The sequence below is a fragment of the Canis lupus genome, chromosome 10, assembly GCF_048164855.1.
Source record: "Canis lupus baileyi chromosome 10, mCanLup2.hap1, whole genome shotgun sequence".
NCBI lineage: Eukaryota > Metazoa > Chordata > Mammalia > Carnivora > Canidae > Canis > Canis lupus.
The window spans coordinates 8198549-8212112 of NC_132847.1; the positions used below are offsets into that span (position 1 = coordinate 8198549).

The 13564-nt window shown below is 37.3% G+C and overlaps 1 long non-coding RNA gene across 1 annotated transcript; it reads left to right on the forward strand.

The window, feature by feature from the left end:
• The first annotated feature begins 8498 nt into the window (after nt 1-8498).
• On the forward strand, nt 8499-13188 carry LOC140640851 (uncharacterized). Its single transcript, XR_012037459.1, has 3 exons — nt 8499-8607; nt 9630-9725; nt 13082-13188. It is a non-coding gene; the product is annotated as an uncharacterized lncRNA (long non-coding RNA).
• Nucleotides 13189-13564: the final 376 nt, after the last annotated feature.

A 13564-nucleotide genomic window follows, 5' to 3' on the forward strand; every position in this document is an offset into this window, starting at 1 on the left:
GGAGCCACACTTTTAGCCAGATTTCCACAATTTCTGTCTTCCTGTTTCTTACCATTGTGATACTACATTTGCACAGATTCTCCCAAATTTTCCATTTTAATCTTTAGATCCTACATTCCACTTTCTATCAAGGACTCTGATGGTCTTTCTCAATGTGAGTGAAGTCTGTGGTGGCGAATGCATGGAAAGTGGTGTTGTAGGTTCCAATTTATGCTGTGCTCCTGCTGTGTGGTAATGTATGTTTTCTTTCTTTCTTCCTTCCTTTTTTTTCCCCTGGGATGGGGTTTTCTCTACTATTCTATTCAGTATCCCAACTGAATTCCCTCGTACCTAACCAGACTTTCATCCATTTAAGATGTCAGCAGTCTTTCCTGAGAGTTCTGGGGCCTGCTCTGAGTATATAAAAAAGGAAAAACTAATAATATTATCATCCAAGCAATGATATTATGAATGAGAACATATCTTAAGTCAATAAGATCCATCTATACGAATGGATGTCACTAAGAGTTCCAAGTCCAGGAAGCTTCCCCAAGTAGCAAGTTTGGCTAATAAGCTTTCATTTCAAAGTCCAAAGCTGATTGTGTTTAGTGGACTAAATATATGACATGATACTACTAGTTTTGTAAATGCCTAAGTTTGTCAGTATCAGAGACAGTGTAAAGAGGTTTCTGGTTTCTGGTAATGGTAGCTGAAATTATCATACGACCCTCCCCTCAGCAAAAATAATTTTAGCTACCATATGAAATACTTAACTTTTTCTTCAAAGCAAGGGTAATGTGAAAAGATAATAGGGAATCACTAGGGATAAAACTAAAGGGAAATTTGGAACCAAGGATGTAAGCAAGAATTCAAACTCATTTTTATCTGGATGGCAATTGATCCCAGGCAATTTGGACTTCTGTTTTGAAAGCCTCGTAGGCAAGAGGAATGAAAATCAAACTCAGGGTCTGCCAACAGTGAAGTCTTTTAAAGGAAGCTTCACACAATATTGCTGGGACCACAAAAGGCTAATCCCTTAAGATGTGATTCTAGAAATAGTCAACATGGAGCCTTGAACCTTGAAATATGACTTAAGTATTTTTAAGCATATGCATGTGGGTAATGATGAAGAGGAAGTAACTTTGAAGAACCTGAGCTGGGTTTATGGGAGAACCCAGTGTATATCAGGAGTGCACAAGAGTGGTGTGAGGTCTAAGATCTGACAGATGAGGAGAAGATAATCCTGCACCACTATAGGGTGGGTGGGGGTGCAGCTGGGGTGCATATGGAGCTCATATGTGGAAAGCAAAATGTTGGATGTGTTCCAGGAAGTAAGAGAAGTGCACTTCCTAAAATACTTGATGAGACACATGTCTTTTAGTCCTTTTTTCAAATATCTTTCCAACTTATTTTCACTTATGAAAAATTTCTGTATTAATAATTAGATGAATTTAGTGAAATATATTACTTAGATTTTAATCCAAATCAAATATACTTACTGGACACCTACTTACCCTGTCTTTTTAAGTGTTTCAATATATTTGACACTTGAAACATACTTTCTTATTAAAACGAACTGCATTGAAACAGTTTAATTGTTAGGACACACACACACAAAAAAAAGGCAAAGAAAAAAATGTGTGTTATGCCAGTTATCCACAAAGTATATGAATGGCTGCCCCAGGTGGGGAGAATGGTAGAATGGGAGCAGTTGACTCATAATCTTCCAAATAACAAAATATGACTACTACTTAGTGGGACTCCACTTAAAATTGCTAACCCTGACACTGAGGTGTCCCTGCGATGAACAAGTAGTTATTTGAACTCCACGTTTCCCACACTGTGCCCATCCAAAGAAAAATTCCTTCATTTTCCCACTTTATAAATCAGCTCTCCTTTGGCCTACACACTCCTTCTAAGCCTAACTGAAGTCCATGTGGTTCCTTTACATTAAAACCCCATGAAATGTTTTGAAATCCTTCACTAAGTTAGAATTCTCTGAAGGGAACTTCTCATTCCCGGCACTTTTGAATATAGGATTATGCTAGTGATGTCATGGTTGACAACATTTTAAGGAAAAGTCAACAAGATAGCCATCATCATGGAAGATTGAACATACTTCTTGGAATAATTGATAGAATAACAGATCAAAATTGGTAAGATAGAGAACATTGAACCAACACTACTAATAAAGTTTGAGTTAATGCTGTATAAAGAAGCCATATAAAAAGCCACCTTTCTTTGGTTAATATCTACCTAGTTTTTCTTTTCCTGTTCTTTTATTTTGACCTTATTGTGTTCTTATATTTAAAGTCCATCTCTTGTAAACAGCCCAGAGCTGGTTTTTTTGTTTGTTTGTTTGTGTTTTGTTTTTTAATTTATGATAGGCACACAGTGAGAGAGAGAGAGGCAGAGACACAGGCAGAGGGAGAAGCAGGCTCCATGCACCGGGAGCCCGATGTGGGATTCGATCCCGGGTCTCCATGATCCCGCCCTGGGCCAAAGGCAGGCGCTAAACCGCTGCACCACCCAGGGATCCCCCCAGAGCTGTTTTTTAAAAGTGTATGTTCTTACAAGCTCTGCCTTTTAATCGACAGGTTTATAGATACTATACATAATGGCACTTTTAGGTTTAAAAAAAGTCAGGGATGCCTGGGTGGCTCAGCGGTTTAGTGCCTGCCTTCGGCCCAGGGCGTGATTCCAGGGTCTTGGGATCGAGTCCCACATCGGGCTCCCTGTGTGGAGCCTGCTTCTCCCTCTGCATATGTCTCTGCCTCTCTCTCTCTCTCTCTCAGGAATAAATAAATAAAATCTTTTTAAAAATCATATTCCTCTCTTCTTTTTTTTTCCTGTTTTCTTTTGCTTCTTTTATTTCTTCGTTTTCACTTTTTATGCTGGGATGAATGGCTATATGTTTCTCTCTTTTGACTCCTTCTTTTATTTTCTCACATCTTTTATAAAATTACCATTCCCTTTTTATTCCTTTAGTTCAAACCTTTGATATTTTGCCACACTTACCAATGAATTATGGAGTATATCCATATCCTAACCTATTGTACAGCAGTAAAAATATAACTCTCTAATTACCTCATTGACTTACATACTCTTTTGTAAAATTTTCTCTCCATCTTTATCTCTGTTCTATTCATTCTTCTCTCTCCCTCTCTCTCTTTTTCTCTCTCCACACTTAGTTAAATGCTCTATTGGGCTTTTCCTCTGTTTCCCAGTGGAAGCTTTTCACAAATGTCTAGCGAGTCTTGGATGCTACTTCCTGTTTAAGATAGATGCATGAAAAGTTCTGGATTTGTGAGCAGGCTTTGCCACAAATGGGCCTCCCTACAATATGAAAATGAGGCCCTTTTGGCCACCCATATTTCAGTATCTGTGGGTCTTTGAGATCATTAAACTGTCAGAAAGAACAGGACATGGGATGGAAACAAACAGGCAATCAATATTATTACAGTAGAGGAGAGAGATTGAATTCAGCTCCTCTGCTATGAAAGATGGGAGAGCAATGAGGTGACCTACTGGAAGAGTACTCGAGTTTGCTGGGAGAAGGCTGTCAGTGGGATTAGGTCACCTGTGTTAGCCAGTTGGTACCCTTGGAAGTTAGGCACCCACCCTTCCACAGAGACTGGGAGATTGAGTCAGTATCTTTCTTGATGATTGCATTTCAAAGGGATAACTTCTGTGTCCTGGAAAAAGACATTCCTGGGTGGTTGAAGATTTGTATTTCAAAGGGAAGAAAAAGAATTTTCCATTGCAAGTTTTCCAGACTACATGCTCTAAGAGAAGGAAGGTCATGGGCCTTTAGTCAGGAAGAAACCCATCTAAATTTCAGGGAAAGTGAGGAAAACATTAAGTTTGGTCAGAGCTTTAAAGAAAAATATGACACAGACTGAATTGTCTGCTTTCTGAAAATGGATGTGGAGGAAGTGTGGGGACCTCATAGTTTACACACAGAGTTGTTCACACTACCCGCCAAGCATCAGCCCTGCCCTGCAACATGCTCTCCCTTGTGAGGATAGATGATGGTACTCAATTCTTTGCAGTCAGACATCCTCTGATCTCCTGCAGGCATTGGGGTGGGTAGTGTCTGGTTGTATGGTATTGGTACAGTACCTTAGAACATTTCATCATATTTTTTCCATCTCATTGTGGCCTTCAGCATTCCCAGAAACTCGCTGGGGCTCTAATTGGCAAACTTTTCCTCCTCATTATGCCTTTCTAGGAGTATTTAGATGTTAGCCTTCTCTTCTCTTCTTACTGCTCCTCTGCTGTCTGTTGGTATCTTCCCACAACTGGTCTCAGACTCTCTAATCTGTTGTCTTCTTTATCATACCATTAATCCTACCTGGATACAGCTTCTTGTGTTGATAATGTTTCATTTTCTTCATTAGAATGTAATTATTCATGTGAGCATAAAGGTAATGCATGTCATCAACTTAGTCTGATAAACTATAAATGTAAGTCTTTGACTTCCAACTTTAATTCACTTGCAATCCTTCCTAGCCTGCAACATGGCAAGAGATGGCTGGAAGTGGAAAGAGTTGGATTGTACCTGATACTCTTGCTTGCTGTGAAAATAAGTACTAAATGGGTAAGCAGGTAGGGTGCATGCCAGCAGAATGTACCCAAAGGTTGTTGCTGGTAAGTTGGGACCGCAGAAGAGGCCTGAGGACTTGTCTTCACCTTGCCTTTGAGAAAACACTCTTGCAAGTTGTGTTTCTTTATGATGCCATATTAAGTATAGAAAACAGATAAAACTTGGCCTATAAATTGATATAGTAAGAGCAAGAACCAAGAATCTGAATTATTACTTTCAATTTAAAAGTTGGAAATGTCTCAACTGGCAAATAAAAATCCTGAAATTATTATTATTTTTTAAAAAGCTCTGAGGAAAACGTACTGAGATATAACTTAAGAGTTAAGTTTTCCAAAAGACCCAACAACAATTGGGATAGGAGCAGAATATTTACAAGAAGTATCTATGAGTTGACAAAGGGAATTGTTTCCACAAATCACATGCATTCCAGGCAAAATTAGTGTAATGTACATGTTGGCATAACCTTCGAATTTCAAACATAAATTTAAAAGATCCTAAAGGTATATATGTATAATGTCATTACCTAAAAATAATTATAAATTATGCTGACTTCAAAATTCAGACTTAAAATCTAGACTCAGGGATGTTTTCTATTTTGTGTGTATGCATGTATTGTTTTTCTTTTGTGTGTTGTTGTTGTATTCTTTTCTTTTTGAGACTCAATGATAAGAACATAGGATACAGAAATGATTTTATACTATGGTCCTCAACAGGTAAGATAAAAATTTGGAAAAATAAGAACATTGGGAGAAATTATGCAAAATATTAATTGTGGTTGCTTCTGATTGGGAATTTTACTAATGTAGGTCCTAATAGTTTATAGTTTTTTGGTACTTTTTAGATGTTCTAGAATGGTCATGTATTACAATAATAATTAGGAAACATATAGTTAAAAAATTAAAGAAAAAGACATTTTTCCAACTAACATTCTTCTGTTATGAAGCCGTTTCTTGAGTTCACTCATTATCAGGCTCTGGCTATACCTTAAAGACTCAAGTAAGCCTGTGACATTTCATTCGAGTATTAGATGAATTTCACAATCTTACCATGAACTTCCTACAGCCTTAAATTTTAAAAAATTCTTCGGAACGCTTTGGAGTCATAAAAGCAAACTTTTCATAAAAAAACCACATACACACTATTTTTCTTGAGAACTGAAACTTAAAATTTCTGCAGAGGCAATGATTTGTCAAAACAAAATTCCCTCAAAGGTATAAATCATAGCAGCTTGCCCCAGGTCCAGCCTGTGCTGTTTCTACTTGGGTTAGACTGGAGATAAAGAACCATCTTCCTGGCACAGCTGGGTTTGTGTTTTCTAAAGGCTAGTGTAAAAATCCACACTATTTTATATAGGATACAATGACATTATAGACATAATAAAACTGTAGTCCTTTAAGGTGGGAGTTGCAAAATTACAATGAAGGGACCTGATAAAGTTTATATACATGCTTCATTTGACTTGAATATTGTTTAAATGAATCAGGGGCCAAAATCAATAAATCACGAGACCGTCCCCCTAGAATTCTGGGTTTTGAGGCATCTCTTAAAAAAACTGTAAAGTCTAGAAATCCTAAGCAGCAGTTTGCTAGAGGTTAGCTTGCTGTTCTTTTTTAAGGTAGGTTTGTGTTCTCTCAGCTTCCAAAAACCTACCTTACTCATTTAGGTTAACTGTCTAGCTCCAGTAGGCATTTGAATTGGTGAATTCTGTTTGTAAATAAGAATGTTAAAAAATTAAAATAAAATAAAATAAAATAAAATAAATAAAATAATATAAAATAAAAGAAGAATGTCAATCCTAACTGATGGCTATAATTATTAAGTGAAAAATTGATACCTATGGAGGTTATTTGTGGTGTTTCTGTGACAAACTGTTGTTGGGTTTTGAGCCAGACGTCCTGGGTTGTGTATCGGTTAGGATGACTTTGGATGCAGCTCTGATGGCTTCAGTAAAGTTAAATGATTTTCTCCTCTAAGTAAGAAGGCCTGAACTGAAGTAGCTCCAAGGTTGGTCACTTTAGGAACTCAACCATGCCCTCAGAGATCTAGACACTTTCTCTCTCCCTGCTCTGCCATCCTCAGAGATCTTTCTCTCATGCTGGCTCCCCTCAAGGTTGCAAAATTGCTGACACAACAGCTCTCAACATGCAAAGACAATACCCAGCAGAAGAAAAGGGTAACTCTCTTCTTTTGGTCTCTATTAAAGAGTAAAAACAAAACAAGCAAACAAACAAAACACTCTCCAGAATCCCCCTCTAGTATATTTTCCTTAATATAACATTGACCAGAACCCTGCCCTAATGTCTAACAGTAAACCAAATGTCAAGAAGAGTACAGTATCTGTGATCGGTTTAGAAAATACAACCCCTAATATAGGCATAGTCTTGCTTTCCCTTACCACAAGGTGGGTCACATTGGGGAAAAGTGGCCCCAGAGTGAAGCACTGATGGATCACAGGAAAGAAATGGTGGGAAGGGGAAACTGATTTTATACGTAACTAACATGATCATTAAAAATGGTTTGGGGCATCTGGGTGGCTCTGTTGGTTAAGCATCTGCCTTTGGCTCAGGTCATGATCTCAGGGTCTTGGGATTGAGTCCTGTATCAGGCTCCCTGCAAAGACCCTGCTTCTCCCTCTGACTATGTCTCTCCCTCTCTCTCTGTGTGTCTTTCATGAATAAATAAATACAAATTTTTAAAATGTTAAAATAAAAAGTTTCTCTCGCTTTGGAATGGCCTTGGGCACATTGAGCTTCTCTTAGTTCACATTCTTTGTCTGTAAATTAGGAATAATGATGTCCTTTTAACGGGCTTAACATAAATATCAAATGTCACATATGAGAGAGTATAGATATTTCATATATGGTAGCTTTTTTTGAAAATGCCAGATATATTTTGGAATATAAATGGAAAAAGGTAAAAAAAAAAAATGAGAGGTGTTGTAGAAATTTAAAATGAAGCTGATTGAAACTTTGAGGAAACTTTTACAAAATCCTATTTTAGTTGAAGGTTTACCTTTTACCTTAAGACATATTTTAACTCCCACTCAGTTAATGGATGAGAAGCGCCATTCAACACATGTTGAAAGCAGACAGTTGAAAGTAGACAATTGTGTTTATGAGGTTGAGATCTTTGTTTACTGTTATATTTTGTGAAAGAGAAAAATGGACATGGTACTCTTAGTGACACTGCTGAAGTTTGGCTCAATTCAGGATATGCCCCCTTTTCCCACCCTGTCATTTGGATAAATGAGAATATTTGGTTGTTTGATGTTCTACCAGAAAGGATACTCCATGGCAAGGTACAATATAAAGCAGGTGCTACTACATGCTCTACTGGGCAGGATGACAAGTGATGGCTTCCCCAGAGTCATAGCAAAAGACAGATTTAGTGAATCTTGCTTTATGATGGAGAATCCACACACCAGGGCTGCAGATTAAACTCGGCCTGCTGAAGTGTGAGTATTTGCATTTGCACTCCCTAGAGAGCTTTCATCAAGTGGCAGGAGAGGGTGAAACTCTGAAGGCTGCGTATAACAGTCACCACCTGATGATCCCTATCAAGAGGACTACAAAATCAAATTAAGACCTTGGAAAAGAACAGATGTAAGAATCTTGCAAATCCCTCTAGTTTTGAGGACATTACTATTTCCGGGGGGTAGGGGTGGGGGTGGGGGAAGTACAGAAATCTTGCAAGGTGATCCAAATAATAACTGGGCATTCCAGCAAGTTCCAAACGTTCTTTGCATTTACATGGTTGCCAGATTATGCTCCTTGGAGATCATCTATCAAAGGGTATCGCTTGCTGACATTTTTGGTCACTGGTGGCTTCAGTGATGACAGTGTACTCATGTTAGGCCTTGAAAACAGAATGAAACCACCCACAAATTGGCTTCAGTTTCTACTTAAGTAAGCATGTTTCAACAGATTTTTAAAAAAGAAGAAAGAAAAGAAAAGGAAGAGAGTGCCTTGGTAAGAAGATTGTGATTCTAATTCTAGTTTCTTCTCCAGATAAGAATGCCTCAGGTCTGTAAGTAAAGCCTTCTAATTTGTACACTCCTTTTTCTTCAACTATATGATGAGAATGATAATGTCTATACTTCCTATGTTATTTCTGTTCCAATTAAATTCTGAATAAGTTTTCAGTGGGAATATTCCAAAATTATTATGGAACAAATAGTGCCAGGAATGATCAAGACATGTACAATCATCATAATGAAATAATATTCACATTCTTATTCCTTGGGGGAGAGGGGCTAAAACATTGGACATTAAGTGGTGAAGATCATCAGGCCCCTTGGCCCTTAAATGTTTCTCTCAGCCACCAAGCAAACTTTAAAAATTTAACAGTGATATATAATTATTATATAATACAGTGCAAAATGATATCTCATTGATCATATAGTACTATTTCTCTCCTTTAAAATGGGACAACCTCTCCTTTTTGTCTGTCATGACCTGTCCTTAGTATTTGAAAGAGTAAAGAGCCAATGGTTTGCAGCATAGCCCCCAGTTTGGGTTTTTCTCATTGTTTTCCATTATTCAATTCGGCTTATGCATTTCTGTCAGAAATATTACGTATGTGATACACCATCTTTCTCAAAGCAACATATCTGAGGCACTTGATATCAATTTGTTCTAATTTTGGTTCTAGTAACTTGATCAATTAGTTCAAGTAGTTTCTGCCAGATTTTTTTTTCTTTTAAAGAAATACCTTTAGGAGTGCCTGGGTGCCTCAGTGGTTGAGCATCTGCCATTGGCTTGCATGATCCTGGGGTCCTGGGATCCAGTCCCACATTGGGCTCCCCATAAGGGTCTGCTTCTCCTTCTGCCTTTATCTCTGCCTTTCTCTCTGTGTCTCCCATGAATTAATAAATAAAATTTTTAAAAATAAAAAATACCTTTATAATTGGTCAGTAACCTGTTGTCAGATACTTTAAAACTATAAAAATATTTAATTTGTCAACAAACATGAACCTCTAATTTTAGCATTCAGCAGTGATATTTGTCCCTATCAATTTTTATTGTTTTGTTGTTGTTGTTTGCAGATCGTTGGCTTTCTATCATTTGATAAAGTTAATTCATCTATCAAGGTGGAAGGTGGAAGCTAAGTGGCCTGGCCCATGTAACAAATCTAAGCCTAAGTAAGTTAGCATGTGCTTATTGGAAGCACTTTATCAAGGAATCATAACATAAACCTGTCAACATCCTCCAATGCAGCTTTCAGCTGGCTTACCTTGCTATAGAAAATAGGACCTGCTAGCCTTACAAGCAAAGCCCTCACCTGCCAGCCAAGCATGCTCTTTCCTAGCTGCCTCTTCTAATTCTTTGTGGAACTTGCGGTTGCCCCAGATCCCTCAGGAAGAGCTCCACTGCCTGAGAGGCACTGTGCTCCCCCAATCCCTGGATTGTTTCAGCCTTGAATGAAAGACATTAAAGTTTTTACTAAATTGTATTATTTTTGTCGTTTGAGAGGCACCTGGGTGGCTCAGTCAGTTAAGCATCTGCCTTCAGCTCAGGTCATGATCTCAGTTAGAGTCCTGGGATTCAGCCCCATTGGGCTCCCTGCTCAGCAGGGTGTCTGCTTCTCCCTCTCCCTCTGCCTGCCACTCCCCCTGCTTATATTCTCTCTTTCTCTCTGTGTCAAATAAATAAATAAAATCTTTAAATTGTATTATTTTTGTCATTTGACACATTCCTTCCACCTTTAATATGTTACTTGTTTATTGTTTATTTTTCCAGTGTTTTTCCTGTTATAGCTGTCACTCATTTTTGATGCTTAGATTGTTATAAATTTGAGCAGTAGCAGCCCCATCAAACTAGTTCCTGTTATTTTGTTCCCCACTTTGTTTTAGTACTTTTTTGAGTAAGGGAATTCAGGCTCATCTCATGCTTTGCCTGAAGCAGCCTGGGATCTCCCGAGAGCCCTGGTTCCAAATAAACAACTATATTTGGAAAACAAGAGCTTGGAGCTAGAGGTGCACATTTTTCGGGGGCATCATTGCTTCTAGGCTCAAAAATACCATTCATACTTAAGGGAAAAAACTAATATCAATTTTTACTTAATAATTTTAAAGAAAATTAAAATTAAAAACTAGTCAAAGAGGAGGATACAATAAGAAGCATGTCATACTACTGGTGCAAGTTGAAACCATTGTGGAAAACAATCTGTCACTATGTAGTTCGGTTTAAGATAGTCATACCTGTTAAACTAGCAGTTTCTTCTTTAGGCATTCACACTGGGGATGTCGCATCAGTGCAAAAAGATGCATGTTCAGGAATGTTCACTTGGCATTAGTCATTAAAGCCAAAATACGGGCTGTGTTAAAGAAACTCTGGTATATTTATCAGATGGAGCCTTTTGTTGCAGTTGGAATTCATGGATTAGAAATACATGTTTTAATATACAATTCAAACCGCATGTAAAAATGAAAATGTTATACTAAAGATATTTACAATATGATATTATAATTTGTCTAAAACAGACAGCAATGCTGCTTATGGTTTATGTGTATATCTGCATGCATTCCCATGATAAAAACATGAATTAGAATGATAAGGGCCAAATTCAGGTTAATGGTTGCTTTTGGAGAAAGAAAAGGGAAGCAATTGGATAGAGCTCTATCTCTTAGGTTTTATTGCTTTACTATTGAAAACATAAATAGGAAATTTTATAGATTTTCCAATGTTTTATAATTTGTAACAATTAAGTGATTATGTATTATCATATGGGACTTTAGTGGTATGAACTTTTAGCAGAACTCTTAACAAGAAAATAAGTAGAACAATGAGGAGAGAACCCAGAAACTGAGGAATGTTATATCTGTTTCAGCCTAAGTGTTTTCTTTTTTGGATATATAGACATTGGTTCCCCTGTTTTTCACTAAGGTATGAAAATTTGGAATCCTCTCAATATCTTCCTGTGAGAAAGAATGACATCTGCAACACGTTGTTCAATCATTTTGAGCTGCAGTGGAAGTAAATTTTAACATTGCCACAAAATGCATATGTACATTTTACGTCCTAGACTAGGAAATGTTTAGAAAATGTAGCATTCTAGAGAAGGAAGGCCATTTCAACTAAATCTAGTGTTAGAAGATATTAGAGGAGGCAGGATTAGGAACCAGTTGTCTGAGGGGAAATTAGCATTGCAGAAAGAGAATCAAATCTGACAGATCTAAAGTAGAGGCTAAGGAAGTACTTATCAGTAGAAACAGCATAGAAAGGAGAGGAAGGTATTCAGTGAGCAACAGGCCAGTTACTTTCATAGGCCACAATTATGAGATAATAAGACAATTTTCTCTCCCACACACACAAAAAAATATACATGAGAGAAGAAAAGGGAGATTTGTCCTAAACTTGTATGTGGGTGAATGGGCACAGTAAGAAGCCAGTATAATTCAGAATGGTGCAAGGCTTTGAGGTGGATGAAATAATATGATCGGTATTAATTAAAGCATACCTAAGCCCTAGATTCTAACCCTTGTTCCAATTACTTGATGACCTTTAGTGGGACACCTAACTTCCTTGAACCTCAGCTTTCTCATCTGTAAATAAGGAGGATGTACTCAATTATCTACTTCCTTTCCCACCTTAGCACTTACGATTCTATGAAATCCAAATCATTTAATCAATAGATACCATTTAATCAAGTATCTGCCATGTACAAAGTATTCTTCTAGGTGGTTTAAATATATCATACCATGAAGTAGCTTTTACCAGTTTCTGAAGAAGGCCCAAAAGTTTATCAAGATTTAATGACTTGCTCAAGATCCTGAGCTGGTCGGTGAGGGAGCTGGAATAGTCTAGGAATGTGAAAAGTTCTTGTCTGAAATATTTTGCCACATAAAGAATCACTTGGGTAAGCAATATATATACACATATATGTATATATTTAATGCATAGAAATCATTTGTAGGAACTTGCTCCTCATGTGTTATACCTTAGTGTGAATCATGTTAATAAGGACATTATTTACCTGAGATATCAGCATTTCTCTGATTGGGTAGAGAATAAAGAAGGAAAAAGATGAAGGATTTTTAACCTGTATGTAGAATGGGAAATTTCAAATAACCCAAAAGCAGCAAAAGTCACTAGAGAGCTTATAAGACAGGGAAGAAGAAACTGAAAGTTTAAATAGAGCTCTAAAAGGAGGAATAACAGGCTAACACGTGCACTACTTAGAAAATATTTCCAAATTTCTGGCAAAATCAAATGTCCCCAAATTCTGAATGAATACCTCAAGGGCCTTTGAAAACATTTCCTTAATGTAGCTCATGCTCCTCTTTCTTGCACTCTGCTGTTTTCTCATTCAGTAAGTAAATATTTACTGTGATAATTCTAGACATTTTATCTCCCCACTGAAGTCTCACTTTTGTTATCAATGAAGTTGAGGTAGTGGTGGGATCAGGAAAGAAAAGAAGAAAAGACAATGAAAAAGCAGCTTTTAGATAAGATAAACACATGCAATTAATAACTCACCTCCTCCTATTCCCACTAGATCATCCATCCATTGTGATGTTTGCTGAATTTATCAACATGCAAGATTTCAGAATTAACCTCCTAATCAGCCAACCAAAGCCTGGAGGCTGCTGTACCTACCTTGATGATATTTAGTAAATATTGTCAAAGCGAAAAATGCCCTTCCTTTTCCTTTTCTCTTGTTTATTTTACTTTCTGGTTTGTGGGGGAAAAAAATTCTGGTTCAATTATAGAAAGGATGGGTAAGATCCATTATATCATTCCCTAAATTTAGACTCCTGAGAAATATTTCCACCCCACCCCCCTCTCACAAACACAGACACCTTTATCTAAAAGGGGAAAAACAGAGGAGTTTCTTCTTTAATTTAGGCAAAAGTCACCTTAGTTCCAACTATCTTGCTATTTAAGTCAAAGGTGATTTGGATCTGAACTAAAGGGGTATATTTTTCTTTATTCAGAAAGCCTGATTTGGACGCACACTCTAAAAGACTCTGATGGCTAT